Source organism: Lissotriton vulgaris, chromosome 8 (assembly GCF_964263255.1).
Source record: "Lissotriton vulgaris chromosome 8, aLisVul1.2, whole genome shotgun sequence".
NCBI lineage: Eukaryota > Metazoa > Chordata > Amphibia > Caudata > Salamandridae > Lissotriton > Lissotriton vulgaris.
This window is the reverse complement of record NC_141696.1, coordinates 124,069,836-124,094,306: the sequence shown is the minus strand read 5'-3', so window position 1 is coordinate 124,094,306 and position 24,471 is coordinate 124,069,836.

Below are 24,471 nucleotides of genomic sequence, written 5' to 3'. Positions count from 1 at the left end.
TCTCTCTCCCCTCTCTTTCTCCCCTCTCTCTATTTCTATTCTCTCCTCTCTCTCTCCCTTTCCCCCCTCCCACTTTCTTTCTCTCGCCCCTCTCTCTCTTTCCATCCTTCTCCCCATCTTTCTCATTCCCCTCCTTCCTCTCTCTCACTCTCTTCCTCTTTATCTCCCTCTACTTCTCCCTTTCTCTTCTTCTGTCTCCCTTTCTCTCCCCTTAACTTCTCCCCTCTCTCTCCCCACATAAAAACATAGCCAGACCTATTCCCGGAGTCAGTGCTTGTTAATGCTCCCAGAGTTTCTATACAATATGTTTTGTCAATGAATGTATTATGCAGATGTCTTCATTTGTTTTGCATGAGTGTTCAGACCTCTTGGCGGATCCGCCTGGGGGTTGGGGTAGAGGGGGCAGGGAGCCTCATCACTATTCAGAACATGTGTACCCTGAACAACTGATATTGCACAAACTGCTTAAATTCAGAGGAATAATTGTAATCATTATTAAGAGTTACACTGCATGGGTGTGATGTTTCAATAGTTACTGGCCTCTGTGCCCTAGGTGCTACTGCTAGTTAAAAGTTAATACAATCTAATATGTAATGAAAAATGTGTTGAAAAATGCTTTGTTTTGGCCTTTCTGTCTCCCAAATTTTCTTGGGGGGAGAAGTTCAAACCCCCCAAACTCCCCCTAGTGGTTGCTCACGGCGCTTGCTTGCTACACACCATGTGGGGGCTGGTCTCACTTTTACTTTGTTCTCTCTGATTCACTACTTATGTCTATTTTTGGTGCTCTCTGAAAGAATGCCTATGGGTAACCTGATGTTCTTTAAGGTCATCATCTACTGTTTACTGTGCTTTGAAGGTTGATACAATTTGAATATGTAATGAAAATTTGCTGTAAAAATTCACCATTTTGGTCTGTTGTTTTTTCAAAAATTTCTTGGGGGGAGAACCCCCTCAAACCCCCCTAGTGGCCGTCGGGCTCGCTCGCTGCGCTCGCTACGCACCGGACGGGGGCTGGCTTACTGCGTGCCGGATGGGGGCTGGTCTGGCAAAATTCGCCAGGGCTGCTTTCAGTTCCCAGTCCGGCCCTGTTTGCTAGTGGTCAACCGTTCCTCTTGTACCTCCCTTTGCCCTTGGTTGCCTTCCGCAGGAGCAGGGACTAACTACTGTATAGTTACTCTCATCTGGGGGACTATTTTCTTTCTTTGTTTCCAGCTCTCTCGTCGCTAAGCCCTCAGCTATGTCTCCCACCTCCACCCAGGTGCTACATGCACATTCTCACCTACCCCTGTGTAAGAGTGTCTTTAATTTATCAAATTCATATTCATCTCCCCTTTGTCCTCATCTCCCTGAGGCTCCTCTGCTTTTCACCAGTCACCGAAATTAAATACTGTGCCACTGAATTCCGGGACATGTAGTTTTTTTTACATAAAAATGCTTTAAGTGCACCAATAGCTTGAGTTGCAGGCACTGTATGTCCCATCATGTCAAGCACTTTCTCACCACGTCGATGTCACCACCGGCTGACCAATCAGCCCTGATGTTATTGTTGACCATATACTGGTGCTGCGGATGATTACAGCGCTGAGAAGGCAGCTGGGCCCAGGAGCAGGCAGGCAGCAGTGTAACATAGGCTTATTTGACCCTTGTGTTTGATTTGGGGGTCTCTAGTTGGCAGAGGGATAGGTAACCTTGTCCAAATAGGGACCCTTGCGTCTAGTCAGGGTAAGGAGGTACACTCCTAAAATAACCCCTGCTCACCACCTTGGTAGCTTGACACGAGCAGACAGGTTTATCTCAGAGGCAGTGTGTTAAGCATTTGTGAACACATACAACCCAGTGACAACATTACAGATGGACACCACACAAGTTGTAGTATAAAAATAAGTATTTTTATATAGACTTATCACAAGACCACAAATGACAAAAATACACAATACTGTACTTTAAAAATGGTAGAATTGGCTTAGTTCTCTTTAGATGATAAATGAGACACTTTGAGTCAATGTACCTTTGGATGCCTAACGCTATACAACAAAAGTGTTGCAGGGAAGGTGATGCGTTGGTTTCTTAAATGCAAGAACAGTGAAGCATCATTGGTTCCCTACAGCTGCATAGGGGGGGGGGGTGAAGTGGCGGTTCTTCTCTGCTAGGAGAGGTGATGAGTCGGTTTCATCCTGCTCTTCTGTGGAGATGTAACCAGCAGCGCCGTGATGCGATGAAGATCCGGTGCAATGAAACAAAGATGATGTCTTCTCTTGTATGCAACATGATGCGTGCACGCCCGACGGCCGTGTGGTGACTCAATGATAATTCTGAGCCGTGACAGGCCCTTCGACACGCTTTCCGTTGATGTGGCGGCGTCTGATGTCATGTCAATCCTCTTCTCCGGCGATGCGAGACGCTTCAGCAATGATGCGGCAGCAGGGGCGGCACGCTTCTCTGTTGATGCGGTGGCGTCTCATGCAACATTGATCCTCTTCTCCAGTGATGCGACGACAGCGGCTGCGGCGGCGACAGGCTTCTTCGTGAGTCGAGCTTCCAGCTCCTTGCGACAGGCAGTTCCTCATAAAGCCCAGCACAACTGCAGGCTCTTCCAAAGAACTCTTGGGGAGCTGGTGGTTGAAGTCTGTTGTCCCTGAGACTTCAGCAGGAGGCAAGCTCTTTCTCAAGCCCTTGGAGATCCTTCACAAGTTGATGAAAGTACACATAAAGTTACCCTCTCCTCTCTTTGGCAGTTAGGCAACCACTGCAGGCCAATCCCCTAAACAGCACTTTAGCTTAGGGATAGTCTATCCTCAGTCACTCTGGTCCCTCTCCTCAGCAAAGGTTTCTTCCTGTTTCCCAAAGTGATCTAAAATTCTGGGGTCTGGTTCCCCCTATTTATCCTCAGTTTCTCTTTGATTTCTGAAGGCAGAGATGCCTTTGCCTAGTCCAACCCAGTTCTGGTCAATACTGGAGCACTCTGTTTACATGACTCCTTCTTTCCTTTCACAGTGTAGGGCAGGGACGTCAGGCACACCTCAGGAGGTGGAGCCAGCATTGTGGAGGGAAGGCACAACCCTATTCAGGTCTCAGGTGCAACTCCTCCCTCCCATCTAGATACAGATCTCTCTATTCAGCACTGCGCAGACTCAGCCTGTCTCCTGGAATACCCCAGCCCCTGTCACTCAAACTCCAGACAAGGAATACAGAACCTAGCAGAGGCAGGCTTGGACGGTTAGGCAAGATTATGCCTACTTTCTAAAAGTGGTATTTTCAAACAAAGAATGTTAAAACCAACTTCACTAAAAGATGTATTTTATCATTCTGATTTCAGGCATACTAAACTCGAATTTCTACCTAGTTCCCTGAGTCAGTTAGGATTATAGGATGTAATAATCAAACTACCCATTCTGGCCTATGGGGAACAGTAGCCTTGCAATAGTGAACAATGAAAATGGCTATAATTTACTACTAGGACATGCCACACACATCAAGGCTTGTCCTCCCTTTTGCCTACAATACACCCTGCCCTAGGGCCTACCATAGGGGTGACTAATATGCATAAAAAGGAAGGTTTAGGGACTGGCAAGTGGGTGCACTTGCCCAGTCACATGGCAGTCCCAGACTGCACATATGCTCTGCAATGGAAGACTTTAGACACACTTTTACAGGCTGCTTCTGTGGTTTGCACAACCAGTGCTGCACGGCCACTAGCAGCATTTGATTTACAAGCCCTGGGCACACTCAGTGCACTGTACTAGGGTCTAACAAGTAAACCAAACCAGACAATCATGGAGTCACTAATCCATACATCAGTTTACCATAGGGAGTTGCACTGGACAGCAGTGGCACAGTGCCCAAAGCATCTAAAACCCGCAAAAACACATGAGGCAACAGCAAAAAATGGAAGGGAGACCCACGCCAAGGTGCCAGTCTAACACCTTGCTTAAGCAGCTGCTTCTTCCCTCCTCCTCCTGCTGCCTTCACTACTCTGTACAACCTCTTCCTTTTGTGCCTGGAGTTCTCCCTGCTCTACCACGAAGTCACTAGAAGCAGCTACCAGCAAAGCACAACACCAACTGCAAGGGGAAAGCCTCTCAGCTGGTTGTTACCTGTTGTTGCTTTTCGCTTCACCTGCTGAATGAAAGATCCCTCCACTGCGCAACTCGAATCTGGGCCCGAATTATTTTGCTCAGTGATCCCAAATGTCATTTATTTGTTTCTTTTCTGGTTTCTAGTCTTCCTCAGCACTTAGAGAAGCCATGTTTGGCAGGATGGATTAAATGGCGGTGCTGGTTCTCAGCTTCCACAGCTGGTATTTGTATCTTCCTTTTTTATGATTAGCTGTTTTGGTAGTGAACTATGCGTCTGCTGTATAGCTCAAATGTGGGCATTAGTGCTCTTGTTTAGCTATCTCATGTGTAATTTAATTATTTTATGGTTAACGGCCCACACGTAGCATTCTACTATGAACTTCATACCCTCTGTCCATCCTTCTCTCTTCTCTACGTTGCTTCTTAACATGACCTTCTATGACCCTCTACCTCTGCTGAGAGTTCACTCCTTGGCTCTACTCATGTCATGCACAGTGCTTTGGTCACCTTTCGGTGACCTTCCTTGCCTCTCTTTCAATTCATAACAATATTTCCATGGTATTGTGGCAATACTTTGTTTGCCCCATTTCTTTCACTGTGTTAGCAATTCAGGTCTGTTGGTGTCAATGTCACGCCTTCATTATGTCTTGCCTGATTCTCAGATAAGGCTTTGTTCTTGGTCAGAGTACCTCATTTCTGAAAAAGGATGTTCTTTTTGCTGTTATTAGAAATGTATACTTTCTGTTTGGAGTAGGAGCTCCTTAATTCTGGAATCTACTCTTTAGAGAAAAGCAGATCACACAGATATTTTATTCCCTGTTTTTGTGCAGAGAGGGACCTTCATTTTGGTGAAATATGCTTTGTAAGTACAGTATGTTAGACAGGCACATTGTATGTTTTATTTCATGAAATACAATAACAATTATTTAAACCAACAAAAAATATGACCACCTTTTGATTTGCTCTCAAATGTAAGCATGCGTTTAGGGTTTTTTAAACGTTTTCAATCACATTAAAACTTATCCTTTGATTCTGTAAAACTGAGTGGAAACACAAACTATTAACAACATTGGCATATTTCATCTGGATTAAAACATATTTTCTTTGGAAATAATGCTGGCAACTACTGCAAGAAACCGGTTTGAAGCGAAGAGAGCAGGCAAGAAAAGTCATTTTTGTTCATGTATCAATTTTATGAATTCAAGTTTTTTTTGCATTTGTGCATATGGACACTGCTTAAATGTCGTGAATACAATACATATGTATAGCTAATTTAATGAAAGTTTCCTTTCTTCTTTTCTTGTTTTTCAGAACCAATAATTTACTTTGTCAAGGTTTTTTCACTCCTCTCATCATCATTTTTAGGTCGAGCATTTGAGATCACTTGTATATACTTATATATATATACTTAAATATGGGATTTCAGCCCGCCCACGGTGCCCCCAACTCACAAGACATCTTTTCCCAAAGGATTCTGTTCAGGTAGATATAAAACAGCTTTTTGTTTATTTATTTTTCTCTTTCCATTTCCCTTCCTGACTCCCACTTAACTTTTGTTACAGCCATAAAGAAGCTATAGGCAATCTCTGTCGAGCACAATAGGTGTTGGCCGTGCTCCTACCTTTAAGTAGCAAGCCCTCTTTGGTAATAAACCCTAGGTAGCTTTGCAACACAGCTATGTAACAGCTAACAACACCCAACAGGACTAAATAGTCATACAAAACGACAGCTATATTCTCCCAGATCTTTTCTAAAGAACTTGGGAACTGTTATGGCCAAGTCATATTAAGACAGCAGTGCTCGATTTACTGGCTTTCCTAAAACCCTCACTGCACAAGTAAAACAAGGCCTTAACACAGCAGCCAAACTCTTCCCAAGAACTAGTAAAGTCAAACAGATTAAATCCATTCTGGCAATCCAGAATTGACTACTACTACAAACAGTGAAACTGCAGTCACACTGGCTATGGCAGACTCTCAATAGAGTCTAAATGTAGTCACTAGGAGCATGCGCTCATATGAGCAAGTGCCCTCACCCACCGAAGGTGACATGCTTCAACATTGGGCTTGCTCCTCATTGGTTTGATGCTGCAATGTAATAAACAATAGATATAATTAAACCCCACAACATACCACTCAACCACACACAAACCTACTCCACATAATTCAAGGACACTCAATACCACATAATTATCCACATATTTCTAGTACTCATCATGCCACATTATTCCACTCACACACCTAGGGGAGACCTTACGGGTGACTTATATGTATATGTAAAGATAAGGTAGTGTAGGACTTTGGAAGTACCTTTAATTCCAAAGTCGAATTTGCATATAATTTTGCTTTAAAAGCAGCTTACAAAGCAGGCCTGACTTTAAAATGACAGCAGGCAACAAAGCAGTGCACACTTAAGTGCATTAAATCTACTGGGCCACTAAACCTACATGCTAAACCTACATGTTGCACAATATACTAGGGGCTTACAGGAAGATAGCCATACCAATTAAAATTGCACCTAAATACCATATTCCTTTTAACAGAGAACTGGCCTTGGGACGGGTTAGCAGAGCCCGGGCAACAATCAGAGTCAGTAACCACCAGTCTCGATCAAAGGATTGGTGTGACCAGGGCAAAAAGGATGACTTTCTCACAGGCAAATTGTCTGTATTCAGTATTATCCCACCTAATAAAATCCAAACTTGCAATTTCTTTTGAAATCAAACGTTTTTGCATGTCAGCATTTACCACAACTGATATATATTGATTCCAAGGGGCTTTGTAAAAACGTATGTATGGATTTTCCCATTAGGCTTGGTAATTTCTGGATATTGTATACTGTGCATTTTTTACCGCTAGACTCCTAATGAGGCCTCTTATTTTGCAATTCTCATTCATGTTGGTAAATTAACCTTATAAATTGTCATAAAGTGGAGTGTCGTGCTTCCACTTGTTCACAGTGCTGCTACACTTCAAAACAGTGTCCTTCCTCTCTTGCAATGACAGCTTTGTTTTGGGGACGTCTGGTGGATATTGACACTAGTTGGGCCTTCAATTACTATTTCTTCTTTTAGATTCTTTCACACATTGGGATTCTTTAACCTTATCGCCAGATTAATAGCCCAAATTACCAGATGACACAGCAATCAGAGAGAGGTAAATGTATGCCTCTGTAATTCCATATAAAGTTATAGACAGAAACCCACCTAGGAGCTAGGCGTATCATGGTCAGACTCCAGGCCTCCTTGCTTGGTCCAATTGCCACAGGTGGATTCATGGCAGAGAGAACATTCCACACACTAACATTGCAAACTCCATGCACCAGCTCAGTCATGCTGTGTATGGAGACACTCAGGGTACCACACACTTCTAAGTTGATAAGAATATATAAGGTTAACTTTTTATTTCGAGCTTTTAATGCACCAAAATTCACTATGTTGGAAATCATTCTTCAACTGAAAAAAAAACCTGTTCTTTTGTCTTAGGTATTGCTATTGCTCCAATAACGTATCAGTAATCTTCTTTACTCTACGTCATGGACTTCATCATCACAGTCCTTACATTGTTGAGGACTGCCTCTTTACCCAACAGGATGTAGTCCTAAAATAGAGCCCAATTACAATGGCGGATGGACTTCATTCCATCCACCATGGTTTCGCATTTGAGACCTCCCGCCTATAAAGCAAAGGTTCCACAGGGCTAATTATGATGCATCATTGTAGGCATTACTCTTCCTCAGATGGACTGAAGGGCAGTTGGTATTTCCGACTGCCACACAGCCGCCCACTATCCAAATGTGGCCGTGGTGTTGTTATTGAAATTGGCGGGGAGACCACCACCGACAGGCTGTCAGTGGTGGTCTCCCCCCATTGTAATCAGGTCCTTTGGGCCAGATTACATGGCAGATGGGCTTCAATCCATCGCCATCATTTCATATTTGGGACCGCCCGCCTACAAGATGGCCGTCCCACAGGGCTAATTATGATGGTCGCATTGCCCATGTTCTGTATTCCAGTGTGTGCTGTGCTCTGCAGAACCCGCCTCATTACAAAACAGACACCCCAAACATATCCCTGCACTATGTGGCAGGCACCATGCAGTGCCTGCTACATGGTGCAGGTATATCCAGGTCCAGTGTCTGTGTGCCAGGAGGTGAGGGGCACATATGTCTCTTTCCGTTCGCCTTTTAATGGCGGGTTCACCGCCATGAAAGGGCCAGCAGAAATTAACATTGTAATGCCTACGGCAGGGTCTGGTAATCACCGGCACAATTGTAGGCATTACTCTGCCTCCGGTGGACTGACGGGCTCCTTGAGCCTGTCAGTTCTGTGGCGGTCAGTTTTTCCAACCACCACAGAGCCGTCCACCATCCAAATGTCACCACCCCTTGTTGTAAATATCACCATCCAAATGTGGCGGGCAGTGAAGTTGTTGAAAATGGAGGGGAGATCACCACCTACAGGCAGCCAGTGGTGGTCTATCTGCTATTGTAATCAGGCCCTTAGGGGCAGATTTACAAGTCTCTTGAACCATTTTACTTCATTTTTAACATTGGAAAAGTGACGCAAAAGTGGAGCAAGGGGCTTGTAAATCTGACCCTTAGTTTTTAAAACAAATTGACTAACTTAGCCTCCAACTCCTTCATGAGTTCCATAAATCACAGAGATGCCAGTAAAAATAAAACCAGAAAAAACAGAAACAAAAAAAAAAAATTGGAAAGATTGACTGGGAGATTCTTTAAACTTACATTAGTACCTAGAGGCTAGGTTTCAAGGACTCAGCACAGAAAAGAGATCCAACTTTCTGCCTGGATGTGGCATGGTAAAAACAGGGAAACTGGAATGTCCAGGTGACCATAACATGCATGCCAGAGAGAAATCAAACCCTAGGGAAAGTCGCTCCAGACAACAGACAAAGAAGGTAATTAAAGCAAATTACAGATTGATTTAATGGACCCACCAGAAACCAGATTAAACATTCCAAAGGAACAAATCAAGCTTTGAAAGATGTCAAAATTAAACAAGCCTGAGAAAAGAAGAACTCTGTGAATGCTGAATACAAGAGAACCCTCACGCGAACAGAAACCAAACATAGTCAAGAACAATTTAGATCTTCATCATCACAGAAGGAAAACAAGAAGTACTTTAGTATATAACAGAACAAATCCAACCCGAAAAAAGCTGAAGGGGCTCCATAAGGATTGACATATAAGTCACAAGTTGCCAGGTGTGGAAAAAAAACTTAAAGAGAAGCACTCAAATGTTGCAGTCATCCCGAAGAAAAAGAAACAGGAAAATTACTCTGGAAAGCAATGGGCCAGCAGGGAATGGACTTCAAGAAAGTTACTCAGATGGATCAGTAACCAACCCTATTGAATCCCTGAAAAGGATGTTAAAGGATGCCTCTGTCCTAATTTTATGGTACGACACGGAGGCCATATTATCCATATTATGCAGCCCAGTAGCAACAATGAGAATGAGAATATAGAACTTCAATGAACATTCTAGACAATTATATAGTCCCTTCGCGACCAGCCATCTTCCTTCTTTGTTGCTGCTGCTCAGAAAGATAAGTACTGCCTTATGAACTTCATAGACCTTACTTGCATCCTATGTACTTGATAGACTTAATAGACTTGTCTATTAACCTTGTTTTTTAAGATATTGATATTGATATGGTACTGCCTTGGCTCTCTATTGCCTTTTCTTAATGAATGGTATCCCTTTTCTCGTTCCTTTCACCAACACCTCGGTGCTGATTTCGTTTTCTAATTCCACTTCTGGGGCTCTTTCCCCGCAGCACTATACCGCTTCTCTTCACCTCCGGTCCTATTTTGAACCGGATTAGGCTTGTTTAAATTTAAATTGAAGTGTAATTTACTCGTACTGCAAGCGTGTTTAAGTTCAAATTACTCACGCTGCAGCGTGACCACTCGCGCTTACCAGACGTTCAACCAACGCTCCCACTCTCTCTCCACTTTGACCCGCTTTGGTCTCTGGCCTTCCCGCTCAACCCGATGATTGAATCGGGACTCCTTGCCAGCACGGACACCCCGCACTTCTCCCCTTTACTTTGCCCACAATCGTAATCACTCGTAGCCGCAGATGGGACGGCCGGCGAATAGAGGAAAGTACCCCACGAAGACCGCCATGCACGCGACGTGCGTGATGCTACGTGCGTGGGGGCCATTTTAACACATTGGGAAACCCAAACTCTTTCCCACACGGCAGATATTTCAATAGATTGGGGCATCACGATCGCTAAAGATTTTGACAGTTGATTGAACTGCTGATTTCGACGATCGCCTGACAAGGTTTTTCTCCCTCTTAATCGCTGGGCTACCAAACCCCCACATTTTTAACCATTAATTCTGTCCCATCAATCCAATCAATTAATTAATTAACTTCCCATCAACCAAATTAATTATTTACCAATCTGAGAAAATGTCTGAGCCTCAAATTAACAATGAGGATAAATTAGAAAACTTAGTCAACAAAGCCCTTGAAAAAGTACTAGGTTCTATTGATGATACAATTAATAAAAAATTAGAAACCTTCTCCCTTAAATCCCCGCACCCTTCCACCAGTACCCAACAAGAAGGAGCAGTTGAGGCTCCAAAGAAGAGGATGCTAGGAGGCAAACGAAAAGATTAAAAAAAGGTCAAGTCCTACGCCCCAAAAAAGGCAAAAACCTCAGCTCCTCCATCTCGCTTTCAAGGCGGTGAAAAGACTGGTGTCTTGGGCACCCTAAGTGGGCATGATTCAGGCCCTGAGCTTCTAATAAATATTGATAGTGAAGACAGTGAAGACAATTCCGAATTGGGAATTGACCTATCATGTTCTTCGGGCTTTAACACCGATGTGGAAGAGGCACCTAAGGGGACTGGAAGCTCCGAAGAGGCTTCAAAGACCTCACAATCAAATATGGGACTCTTGGACCCGTTTGGTGACTTAATGTTCGACCCTCTACTAATAAAGCACCCTTTATCCCCCGAATGGACTCCTTCCCAATATGTGGTCGACTACATAACCTACTGGCTGCGGAAGGAAATTCCAGAAGAGGTTATGTCAAGACTACGCTCTGAATGCCCGAGACCTAGCCTCCCCAATAAAATAGCCGCTACTCCAGAACTGGACCCTAAAGTTGTGGCATTTATAGCCAAGACATCAAGAGACCCCAGGAAGGGCATAGATAAAGGCTTAAAATCACGCCAAGATCGTCTCCTTGACATCATTGGACCCCTTACTAAAATCTTTGAAATGGCCGAATCGGCCTACCTGGGTGCTCTTCTGTCGACCCAAAAGACCTCAGAGAATGGGTCCAGAGGGCTATATGCCTTGTCGGGAATGCGAATACTGCTCTCTCCACCAAGAGAAGGAAGGGGGTGCTCTTCAAGATAGATCCCAAACTTATCGAACTCGCCAAAAATGATGGGGGACCTAACTCACAAGGTCTCCTCTTTGGTGAGGACTTTATTAAAGACATGGCCAAGTACGTTGGCGCCTTTAACTCCATTGAAAAGTCCCAAAAGACATTAAAAAGGTATTTCAGGATTTTGTTTTCACCAGGGCCGGGAGAATGCGGGGTCGTTTCCCTGGCCGAGGAAATTCCACCTCAAGACCCTTCATGGCCCGTGGCGGAAGGTATAACAACAACTTCGGATGTCACCAGTTTTATCCCCAGAGGCAAAGAGCTCGTGGACATGCCTTCAGAGGTGAAAGAAGACAACGATCCTTCTCTTCAGGTAGGAACCTCGAAAGACCTTTCTGTTAACCCTCCAAAGGTGGGAGTGAGATTACGTTTATTCGCAGAGAATTGGAATTTAGTTACCAAAGACCCTTGGATCCTACAACCGGTAAAAGGTTACAAAATAGATTTCACCGATTTCCTCTCCCAGATAAAACCCCCACAGGAAATTTCTTTTTCGGAGAAGGACAGACTCCTATTCTCCCAAGAGGTACAAGACTTATTAAAGAAAGGTGCCATTGTCGAAAGCGATTGCTTAGGCTTTCTCAGCAACATCTTCTTGGTAGAAAAGAAAAACAAAGAACAGAGACCAGTCATAAACTTAAAAGCACTAAACCAATGGGTAGTGTACCAACACTTTAAAATGGAAGGGATACACCTCCTGAGGGACATCCTAAGGAAAGGGGACTGGTTCACCAGACTGGATCTAAAAGACGCATATCTAACAATCCCAATATGGGGACCTCATCAAAAATACCTCCAATTTACCTGGGAAGGGAAACTTTACCAATTTTGCAGCCTCCCCTTCGGACTGTCCTCCTCCCCTTGGTGCTTCACCAAAGTGCTCCGACCCATAACCGCCTGGCTCAGAGAAAAGGGTGTGAGGTTAATTATATATCTCAACGACATCCTCATAATGGCCCAATCAAGAAACACCGTATCTCTTCACACCGACCTCACAATTCGGCTCCTAGAACACTTTGGGTTTATCATAAACACAAAGAAATCTTGTGTGATTCCGAGTCAACAGACTCAATTTCTGGGCTTTATGGTAGATACAGTGAAAACAGAAGTAAGATTCCCAAAAGAGAAAGTCAGGAAGGTGAGGAAGGAAATCCGAAAACTACTCGGTCTAGACCTCTTTCCATTATGGCTCCTTGCAAAGATCCTGGGCCTACTCTCTTTGACGATTCAAGCAATCTTCCCGGGACCATTACACTATCGCGCACTTCAGAGACTAAAGGCCAGGTCCCTGAGATCGACCCATTCCTACTCTCATCTGATCTCTTTGGATCTAGACTCGAGGACCGAACTCCTCTGGTGGTTGAAGAATGTAGAGGCATGGAATGGCAAAGCCATTTTTGGGGAGATACCAGATCTAATAATAGAATCCGACGCGAGTTTAGAAGGATGGGGAGCCAGATGTGGTAACTCATCAACAGGGGGTCGCTGGACTCCTCAAGAGAAGAGGTTACACATCAATTGCTTGGAATTATTAGCGGGTTCATTTGCAATTCTCTGTTTCACTCAGAATTCGGCGAAATGCTGTGTAACGCTACGGATGGACAATGTCTCCGCAGTACGCTACGTCAGCAAACTAGGGGGTCCTCACTCCAAGGGTTTATCGGACCTAGCCATAGGTTTCTGGGATTTTTGTTTGAGCAAAGGAATTTCTGTAGTGGCGGAACACATTCCTGGACTGAACAATGGTGTAGCGGATTGGTTCTTGAGAAACTTCAGGGATTCCAGCAATTAGAGACTAGACAGACTAATTTTCTTAATCGTCCAATCCATTGGGGTCCTTTTCGGACAGATCTCTTTGCACATCGTTTGAATACCCAACTGACCAATTTTTTCAGTTGGAGACCAGACCCTCAAGCTCTCAGAGTGGACGCCTTACTTCAATACTGGAAGGGTCAAGGTCCTTATGCCTTCCCGCCACTTGCACTAATTCCTTGTCTACTTCATCATGCTCGACGTTACAAACAGAGCATGGTCGTGATAACACCACTCTGGAGATCCCAGGCTTGGTTTCCCATAATTCTCAAAATGTCTATAGACTTCCCCATTCTGATCCCTCCCTTCAGAGAAGTACTCCTGGGTCCAGAAGAAGAGCTCCATCCCCTGGAAGAACAAGGTCTCCTAGTACTGACGACTTGGAGGATTTCAGGAGACAATGGCGAATCCCAGGGCTTTCCTCAAATGCTTTCACGCTCATTTCTGAATCATGGGCATCCGGTACAAGGAAAGCATATAGATTGGCGTGGAACAAATGGGTTCGCTGGTGCCTTCAACGACACTATGATCCAGTTTCAACTGATTTAGTTCACGTGGGAATTACCTTTCTGATCTCTTTACATCTGGACTATCTTACAGAACCGTTATCGTTTATAGTTCTGCAATTTCAGCTGGCCATTCTCGTATTAATGGTATCTCCGTTGGCCAAAGTTTACTAACTAAAAAGATTATGCGTAGCATGAGAGCGATCAACCCTCCTTCTGCTAAATACACCACCTTATGGGATGTTACCCTTGTTCTTAGAACTCTTTTTTCTTGGGGAGATAATTTTTCTCTTTCTCTTAAACGCATCTTATACAAGCTCGCTGTTTTACTATGTCTAGTATCTTTTAGAAGATCCTCAGATGTTAAGGCTTTAGATATATCTAGCAGGGCCTTCCAACCCGAGGGTGTTTGCTTTTATCTCAAGAAAAGAACTAAGACAATGTCTTCCTCTATCTTCCATCCTTTCTTTCCACAGAATGAAAGACTTTGTGTAGTTAAATGTTTGAAAGAGTATGAGAAGAAAACTAGAAATTTAAGAATGAATGAATGCCAACCTTTGATTTCGCATAGGTCTCCTCATAAAGGAGTCTCTTCTCATACCTTAGCAAGATGGGTTAAAGAGGTTATGCGTGAGAGTGGAGTGGATATCTCCGTCTTTGGAGCTCACTCCCTCAGAGGTGCTTCGGCTTCTAAGGCCTTTTTCATGGGAGGAGGTCTACAAGATATCCTTAGGGCAGCTGACTGGTCGAATGATAGCATGTTTAGGACTTGTTATTTTAGACCAATTTCGAATCCGATTGATAATGTTATTAATGCACTTTAAACTTGCATAATATCGCCTCCGTGTCGTGCCATAAAATTCAGATTTTTCACAGCCTGCTGGGCAGAAAATCTGGATTTTTTTAAATACACGTAGGCTAATATTATCCCACCACTTGTTACCCCTCCCATTGTGCTTAAGATATTATGAAATGTTACTCTTTTCTTTCAGAATGAAACTTCTTTTTTCTTTCAGACCACCTTTGGAGAGCTGTCTTCAGTTGTATTCCTGTTTCTGCATGTTGATCTTTCCTCGCAGTTCTAACAAAAAAGGAAGATGGCTGGTCGCGAAGGGACTATATAATTGTCTAGAATGTTCATTGAAGTTCTATATTCTCATTCTCATTGTTGCTACAGTGCTGTAGTAATAAAGGAGATTTGCATAATATGGATAATATTAGCCTCCGTGTCCTTAATAAAAAACAGATTTTCTGCCCAGCAGGCTGTGAAAAATATACATTTTCTGCCTTAAAATAAGTAGGTTTTACTTGAGCAAAAAGGCTGAGTGATGGAACAACACATGCCTCAACAACACACGCCTGAACCACGCAGTCTCAACCACGACTGGATCTTTACCACGCATGCCTTTTCCATTAACGCCTTTACCACACAATTTCATGGTAAAGACATGATTGGTAAAGGGACATGTGTGTGTTAAAGATCACACCCCTGCCCCTCTTCCCTGAGCCCTAAAATTCAGCCTTCCTGCGGTGTATTCAACCCACCCCAACCCTATAAACTTCCCTGAACCCCTATCCTAAGCCTTAAAACCAGACACCCTAGTCCCAAAACACTACTCTGACCATACCACCCCTGCCCTCAGTCCTTAAACCTGCCCCCTAGCCCTATAAACTGCCCCTTTCCCACCCACCCTTATCCCCAAAAACTGCACCCATGTCTGAAAACTGCATTTTCCTGTCCACTGCCCTGAGCCCTAAAACTCAGCCCCCTAAAAAACTATTCCTACCATAGCCCTCTCCCTGAGCCCTGAACCTGCCCCCACACCCCCTAAAAGCTACCCCCAGCTCTCCGGCCGCAGCCCAACTGCCCCTTGGCCTGAAAACTACCACCTGCCCTGACCCCTAAATATGCCCCCTAAAAACTACTCTTGCCCCAACCCCTTTCCCTGAGCCCCAAAACAAGCCTGCACCCCCTAAAAACTACTCTCACCTCCCACTGGCCCTATCCCAACCTACCCAGCCACATCCTGGTCTGTCTTTGCTGCCGCATGCCTTCTGGTTCCTCTCTCTTTCGCTGAGACAGCTAGAACGCCAACTGCCTTAATCACGCATATGCATGGTTAAGCAATATGCATGGTTAAGGCAAGCGTTATCAGCTTGCGGAAAAATGGCATGTGTGCTTCAGGCCGCATTGTTAATGCTGTTTCCAGAGCAAGAAATCATGAAATACAGATCTATGGGGTAAGCTGTGTAAGGACTGAGCCAATTTGACTTGATTAACAAAGATCCACAGCCTGAATAGAACATTTATCAGAGACTTGAACATGGTCACAGCCTCAACCTGCCTGCCAAGTGTCAGAGATCTGAAAAAAGGGACGCATTTATGTTATTACTGAAAAGAGAACACAGGAACATGAAAAAAAACGCAAATAATTTTGAACTGAACTATTGGTTTGTTAATCGAAAATGGCTGTAAATTGAAATATAAAACGGTCCAGTAGAAGGCTGGGAGTCAAAACGTGTAGGCTGTCCTCTACAGTTTATGTCACTTTATTTTAATTATTTATTTTATTTTAAGAGTTTTCTATAGCGCGAACATGAGCCCTGGGTATCAGAGCACTTCACATTACATGAGGTAGTTATTGACAAGCATTGTTATAGTAAAACGTTCACAGTGGTATGAGGTAGGTACGTATACAGCCATAGAATGATAATATCAATTAAAGGTTATACAGAAAATATATACAGAACATGAAGTAGGTTTAGTATACAGCTAAATATAATGTGTACTAGAAGCGATAGATCTTAAGTGTCTATTTCCTGTTCATTTTTCAGTTACAATCCTTGGTCATGTATTGTGTAGTCCTGAGAGGGGGATATCCCCAGTAAATTTGGAGAATTTCTCTTGTTGTTCTGTCTAGGTTACATCTGTCTTTGTGCTATTGAAGACTGTCTTGCCTATGGAAGGAATTTACTCATTAGGAAGATCTTAGTTTCCCTCTTAAAGGTTGCTGTGTCTGGAATTTTTCTAATGTTTGGAGGAAGAGAGTTCCAGATTCTGGGGGCTGCTCCTGAGAAAGCTCTATCATATGTTTTCTTCTTCCGGAAGATGGATGGTCTCAACACCAGCTTCTTAGCACTCCTGGCCGGTCTGTTTCCTTCAGATAGTTCAATTTTCTGAGCAAGGTATCTTGGTGTATTGTAGTGGAGCGCTTTGGGGGTTACGCATGCAATTTTTCGCTGAATTCTGTCTTCGTGAGGTAGCCAGTTTAATGCTTTCAGGTGTGGTGAGATATGGTCGAATTTCTTCGATCCGGTGATAAGTCTTGCAGCTGCATTGAGGCATGTCTTTAGTGGTGCTGTTGAAATTTTTGGTAGACCTGCTTGAGTTGTACATACATATTCAATCCTCACGATAACTAGTGATTGGACTGCCAGTTTGAGATCCGCATTAGATATAAATGGTTTCACGTTTCTAATGTAGTTCAGGTGATAGAGGGCGCTTTTTGCCATTGATTTGATGTGGGCTTTCATGTCTAGGTTCTCATCTCGTGTGATTCCAAGTGATTTCGCTGAGACAACTAGGTTAGGGGTGCAGTTTAACGCTGTGATCATTTTGGACCATTCCTTCACTTCTGTGTGTTTCTTAGGTGGTGAGATTATGCAGAATTCTGTTTTTTGCGCGTTTAGTTTCAGATGATTGTTAGTTAGCCATTGTAATGACATTTATAAGGCCTCATTCATTATCTTTATGTCTTCCAGGGATGTGATCTTGATGTATATCTGCATGTCATCCGCGTACATGTGATAGGCTATTTTGGAATTTCGGAGGATTTCTGTGAAAGGTTCGACGTTCAGGTTAAACAGTGATGGAGATAATGTAGAACCTTGAGGGACTCCAATTGAGTTAGGGCATGAAGGTGAGAGTGATTGGTTGACCAGGAATCTTTGCGTTCTATTCTGAAGGAATGATTCAAACCATTTTAGCACATTTCCAGACAGTCACATCCTATCATGATTTACTGTGTCAAATGCTGATGATAGGTCAAGGATGATAAGTAGACATGTCTGATTAAGGTCTAAGGCCTGTAGTGCATCATCGACAATATGTAGGATCGCTGGTTCTGTGCTGTGTCCTGTTCTGAATACCGACTGGCAGTCGTGTAGTAGCGAGAAGTTAGCAATGTGCTGGCTTAGTTGGTTTTGTACACATTTCTCTATTAGTTTTGCAAGGATAGAAATGTTGGTCACTGGGCGAAAGTTATTCGGATCTGCTGGGTCCGCTGTAGGTTTTTGATGATGGGGACGACTTGACCAGTTTTTAGGCACTCAGGAAGGATCCCTTGGGATAGAGAGGCGTTTATTATTTTCGTCCATATGGGAATCACGATATGGTCTATTTCTTTGAGGCATTTTGAGGGAAGTGGATCATTATAATGGTTGTTAGCTTGATGTCTGATAGTGTTTTGGCGATGGTATTCTGGTCAAGTAGCTTGAAGTTATCCCATTGTGCCTTGTTTTCTGACCTATTATGAGTAGTTTCCAAGGTGGTATTGACCGTTGAGGGTGTTTGGTTGTCCGTATTGCCAATGTTGTCAGCTTCTTTCCTGAGCTCTCTTTCCAACATGTTGGCCTTGTCGGTGAAGAATGTTGAGAACTCTGCACAACTTAGTTGAGTTTTTGTAGTTTCTTGGGCAGTTTTGGCCAATTTATTGGATTGCTGTTTTAAAATCTCGAATAGTTTCCGAGGTCTGTTTTTGGCGTTCAGATCTAATAAATTCCTATTTTTGGAATTTAGGATCTTTTTGTTGTATTCGTTTCTGATTTTTCCTGAGGGATTTCAGTTCAGGGGATGATGGGTGTTGTTTCCATTTTCTTTCAGCGAGTCTTAGTTTCCGCCTTTCTTCATTCAGTGTTCCACTGAACCATGGATTTTTAACCTTCTCTGTGACTCTTTTCAGTTGTAGTGGCATGGCGGTGTTGACTATATTCGTTACTGTTGTAGTGTAATGATCCGTTAGATCCTCCACATTCTGCAAATTGGTAGGTGGATTTAGGTTCTTCTCACAGCTTTCTACTAGTAGTTCCATATTCAAGTCTTTAGTAGCTCGCATCCACTTCTTGTGTCTGGTAGGTTGTATGGTCTTGTTCTTTTTCACTGTGTTTATCAGGAAGGTTATGGCATGGTGATCTGACCAGTCGCACAGTACAATTGATAGGATTGAGGTATTGTTGGTTTTTGAGATTATCCAGTCTAACGTGGCTCCTTTCACGTGTGTTGGCTGTGTGCATGCTTGGTTAAGGTTTTTCCTCCGCTAAAAAGTCTTTAAGAGCATTAACCTGTTTGTCATCATTGTCGTTCCAGTGTAAGTTAAAGTCCCCTAGAACAATGTTATTAGTTTCAGTATTAGTGGGTGGTGATGATTTCCATTAACTAGTCTATGAAAGTCATATTATTTCCTGGTGGGTGGTAAAGCACATGCAGGTTGCATCTTTGATTATCTGCTGATCTTATCTTGAGATCTAGGTGTTCACAGGATTCGAGTGGTTCGGCTAGAACTTGGCTGACCTCTATTTCCGATCGGTGAAAGCAGGATACACCACCCCCTGTCTTTTTTAGTCTATCAAGTCTCACAATACTATACTGCGGGGGCACTAGTAGGTCTATACAAGGAGATGAGGATTCCGATAGCCAAGTTTCTGTAAGGATTGTCACGTCGATTTCCTGGTTAATGATGAGGTCAGCTATGTCTGATGCATGTTTTGCTGCGGACCGACAGTTGAGCAGTAGGCATTTCAGTGGTTTCCCTGCATTACTTGGGTTCAGGTTCTGTGAGTTGGAGATTAGCTGGACTTGCTGTAGGTTGTTAAGATTGGGTTTCCTTTCATTTTGTCTTAATGTTCTATTAGCATCGATCTGGACTGTTCTAATTTCCTCCCCTCTAACGAGGTCTGTAGCATCATACTCCCATAGTAAAGATAGGGTTTCTTCTTCGATAAGTAATTACGGTTCCTATCAGGTCGATTTTGCGTGTTTGATAATGGCATGGCCATCTTATTGTCCATTCTTTGAGAATTAAGTAGTACTTCTCGGATGTGCTCGACTTTGGTGTGAATGCTTACTGTGATTTCAAGCACCTTTTCCCTTACTTGTATTGTGCTTAGTATATTGCCCACTTGTGTTTGAAGCTCTTTGATTTCCCTTAGAGTCTGGGATGACGTAGTAAGGGCTTTCACCCGCTTATTTCTGGATCCTCTTTTTGCGTTCCAGTGCTTTAGTTTTGTTCTCTTCATCGGACACCTTTTCTTTTTGCCATTAGTTTGGTTGTCTGCTCCCCATCTGTTTAAGCTGCTATCTATGCTTTGTGCTCTTAATACCATGTTTGGGGGATATATATTTCGTGTCTTTCGAGATGTCCTTTGTGTTCTGGTAGAGTGGGGTTTGGAAGGGGTGATATCTTTTATATCAGTTGTTTCCATGTTTTCATTGGGTGCCATACTCATCGGCGATGACCTGTCAATGTGGAGAGGCGTCGAATCTTCCCTCTGAGAAGGTTTCAGGATGACATTTGCATATCGTTTAGCCAATTCTATCCTTCCTGTATCCTTCCTGTCAGTTTGGAGAGGCGTCTAATCTTCCCTCTAAGAAAGTTCCAGTACTATATTTGCATATCGTGTGGCCAATTCTGTTCTTTCTGTATCATTCCCAGATTGCGTGCCTCCTGTTCCGATTATGTCTCCTTGATGTGTTGAGTGTAGTGGATCCTGAGAGTTTTTAGTTGGTACGCTGTCTGTGGTGGTAGTACTGTAGGGGTATATAGTGTCTTCTTGTGGGGTCAGGTGTAGTTGAGATCTTGAGTTTTCTACACAGCCTTTTAAGGTTGAGAACATTTTGTAGAATTTTTCTAATTCGTTGTCAGCTGCTTGTATAAGCACTATTCCGTTCTTATAGATAGTTATGCAAAGGTTTGCTCTGAATCTTGGTGAAGGTTTGATCATAAGTTGTGTGCCATGTGGGATGTTAGTTATAGCTTTTATGTTAAGCATTTTTGTAATGGCATTGCGCCAAATCGCCGTTCTTCTAGTGAAGAATATCAAGTGATTCACGATAATACCTTTATCTGTGCTAAAAGAGGGGTCAGAGATCGGCGTGTCTGGGTTTTTTCTCAATAAGTTATATTTTTTGGCTGCGCTCTTGGATAATTTGGATGGGTATTTTATGACATGAGCATTCATGCCTTCTGGCTCTAAGTAGTTGTCCGCCATATTTGTTGATTGGTGTGGAGGATTATTTGAAGTGCCCTCGATTACTGTTTAATTATTCTTCCTGTCTTGAATAAATGTTTATTTTTGTTTTTGTTTCGTTTTTGTCTAACAAGCTTAGTCTGTGTTGCCATTTTAATGTTCATAATTCTTTCTTTCCAGTGTCTGCCTTACTTAGGATTATTTCAAGATGGCCGCCAGTTGTCTGGCTTATTTGAGAGCTGTATGACCTTCTCTCTTTCTATAGCCTGATTGTCCTCTTTCACTTGCCTTTACTTTCTGCAGCTATCCTAGGGCTGAAATCTCTTTTCTCTTTCTATAACCTGGTTGTCCTGTTTCACTTTCCCTTACTTGCTGCTGCCATTTTGGGTGGTGTTTTCATCTTTCACTCAAGATGGTCTGGGCCCAGTCTGTAGGGCTCAGATAGTGTCTGTAGCTATCAGTATGTATGAGATGTAGCTAGTTGTTTAGTTAATATTTAAGTGTGGATTGCTGTATTTGCTCACTGAAGACACTGAAGACACTGAGGTCAGCGGCGGCCACCATTTTAAGATCAGGCAGGCCAAGCCCTGCCTCCCCCGATTTTCTCCTCTTTGCTTATTATGCTTTTATTGTTCCTTTTCTGTGTGGCTCCTAGTGGCCTAGAGTATTCCCCCTCCAGCCTCAGGAGGTCGTGGTGTCCTGTGCGGTAATGTCTCTTGAGCTGCAGCCTAAGACATCTTGCATTGGATTACAGGGTTCTCTCGCGTAAATTGAGTCTTACATTCACATTACAGCCGTCTCGGCTGTGCAGCGGTGCACTCCGGCTCCGTGATCCCAGGTAGCCCCTGCGGCGGTCCTGTGAGCAGCTGTCTCGCTTCCCACTTTTGAGATTTCCCCTCTCCGTGCTACGCACCCCGCCCGCAGCCAAGACTCCCGCAATTGGTATAGCCAGCCCCGCCAGCAGTACAGAAAGCACAGTACGGTGGTGAAGGCATAGACCCCTGGTGGCACCGACAGCCTGGGGGCGTTGCGGGCAGAGGATCTGGACACTCACCTCTGTCCTGTTCCCTCGGCCGAGTCCCACTGCGATGCCCGGTCCAAACATCCAGAACGACTCGCATCGTCTCCAGATGACCCCGAGCAGCTTCCATGCAGCTCCCGCGCAGCCCCATGTCCTCCGCTTTGCCAGGCCGGGCGAGCCGATGACCTCCTCTGAAGTCCGCTCTGGTCCGTTACTGGCGAGTGGAAGTCCGTTCCGATCTGTTGCTGGTGACTAGAAGTCACGTCGGCTTGCTTGCGAGGCGAAGTTGTGTCGGTAGGTTCACCCTTCTATTCTCTTCCTTTTTGACAGTTGGCGGTCCGTGGGTGGTGGGTGTATGGTGGGGTTATACCAGGGATTTAAACCATTATGGTTATCCCAAACCCAGGAACTCCTGAATAGAGCTCCTACTTGTCTGCCATTTTCTAGATAGAGTGGTAGATTTGGTTTAAATAAAGCACTTTTTGGAACTACTTGTCGGTTGTGGTGCTGTGATCCTTTGGCAAAACTCCGGGAACAGGAAAGATGGCTGAAGGAATATGGAGCGTATATATATATATACGCTCCATATATTTTGCAGCCTCATTCACTGGGAGGTGCACACTTTGCACGGTTGGTGCCGGACAGTAGGGATGAACGTCCCGCTACTATTAATTGACCACCAAAAATAAATTAATGTCCGCACTCGCTCAATACGATAAATTGGGTTTATTTGACAAGAGACTCCAGTGCAGCCCCCTTCACCTACGCGTTTCGACCGCAGGTCTTGTTCACAGTGTTGCCACTAGTCCATTGTCTCTTTTTAACTTATATACCTAATCGCCCATTAACATGTAATGATGCATTCTGGGCGAGGTACTTTTTAACTATTGGAAAATTAAATTTTTGTTGAGCAGCTAATTCATTGACATTTAACAATTCTAAAAATCACATTAAGGCTTATTAAAACCTAACAGTCGGTCTAAACAGGATCTCTTAAACCAATATTCGTCGCTTACCACCATAGGAAAATCCTATCGAGCCTTAGTAGAGGTTTAAAACGACAAACAATAAACAGACAGTCCATCTTATAGTTAAGACGTGTTTGCTGTTAATTATAATATTTGTTAAATATAGGCTAAGTGCCTTAGAGACTCCGTTGTTAGTCCAACTGGTTTGTACTTATTTGTGTTCTAGGGCTAAGTGCCCATAAGGTCTATAAGTGTGATCTATACAATATTTTGGCATCCATGGTTTTTCGAGCAAACAATCATAGTTCGTATCATGTCCCTTGCATACTTTGTTCACAGGTGGACGTACATCTCTTCGTCCATGTTCAATCCCCTCGGCGTCTTAGTTTGAAATCTGATAATAAGGCGTGACTCCAGTCGTCTTAATTGCAATTTCCTGTTCCCTCCTCTTTCATTTGGAAGGACGGTTGCCATTCCGCTGTAGCGTACATCTTTCCATGTCTTTCCTGTATCTTTAGACATATGTTTGGCTATGGCATAGAACATGTCCCCATTTTGAATGGCTCTGATGTGTTCAAGGATCCTTTTGTGTAAAGGACAAGTTGTCATGCCAATATAGTTTTTTCCACATGCACATGTCAACATATATACTACATGCGTGGTTTTGCATGTGATGGTTTCCTCTATATTGAAGACCTTTCCTTGTGGGTCAGTCAATGATTTAAGAGATTGCCCTATTGTACATGCCTTACATTGATGGCATTTGTTGAAGCCTTTTTGCCTAGATGTTAGCCAATCATTTTTCTTCTTCAGCTGGAAATGACTTCTCACTAGTTTATCATGAAGTGAGGGTGGTTTCCTGAATGTCATCAGGGGGTGCTCGCCTAATTGACCGCCAATGTCAGGGTCCTTCTTGATGACATTCCAATATTTATTAAGTATTTTCCTTATGTTTTGACTCTCTTTGCTGTATGTTATAATCATCCTGATTGGTTCAGGTTGTGTTTGTGTCTTGTCTACTTCCTTTTTATTGATCAAAGTTTCTGTTCTGCTCAATGTTCTTGCCTTGAGTTCACCTTTTTTTACATCATTATGTTTGTATCCTCTTTTAAGGAATCTGTTGGTGGTTTCTTTGTACTTCCGGTTCATCTATTTTGTTTTGGAGCAGTTTCTTTTCATCTGGATGAACTCCCCATAGGGGATGCTTTTTTTCAAGTTTGTGGGATGGAAGCTGTCTCCATGTAGTACACTATTCGTAGCTGTACTTTTACGGTGGACTGTTGTTTCTAAATTTCCATTTTCCACATATACCTTAGTATCCAAGAAAACTATTTCCTTGTTGCTGATTGCTGATGTTGAAGAGATCCTAGGTTTTAATAAGCCTTAATGTGATCTTTAGAATTGTTAAATGTC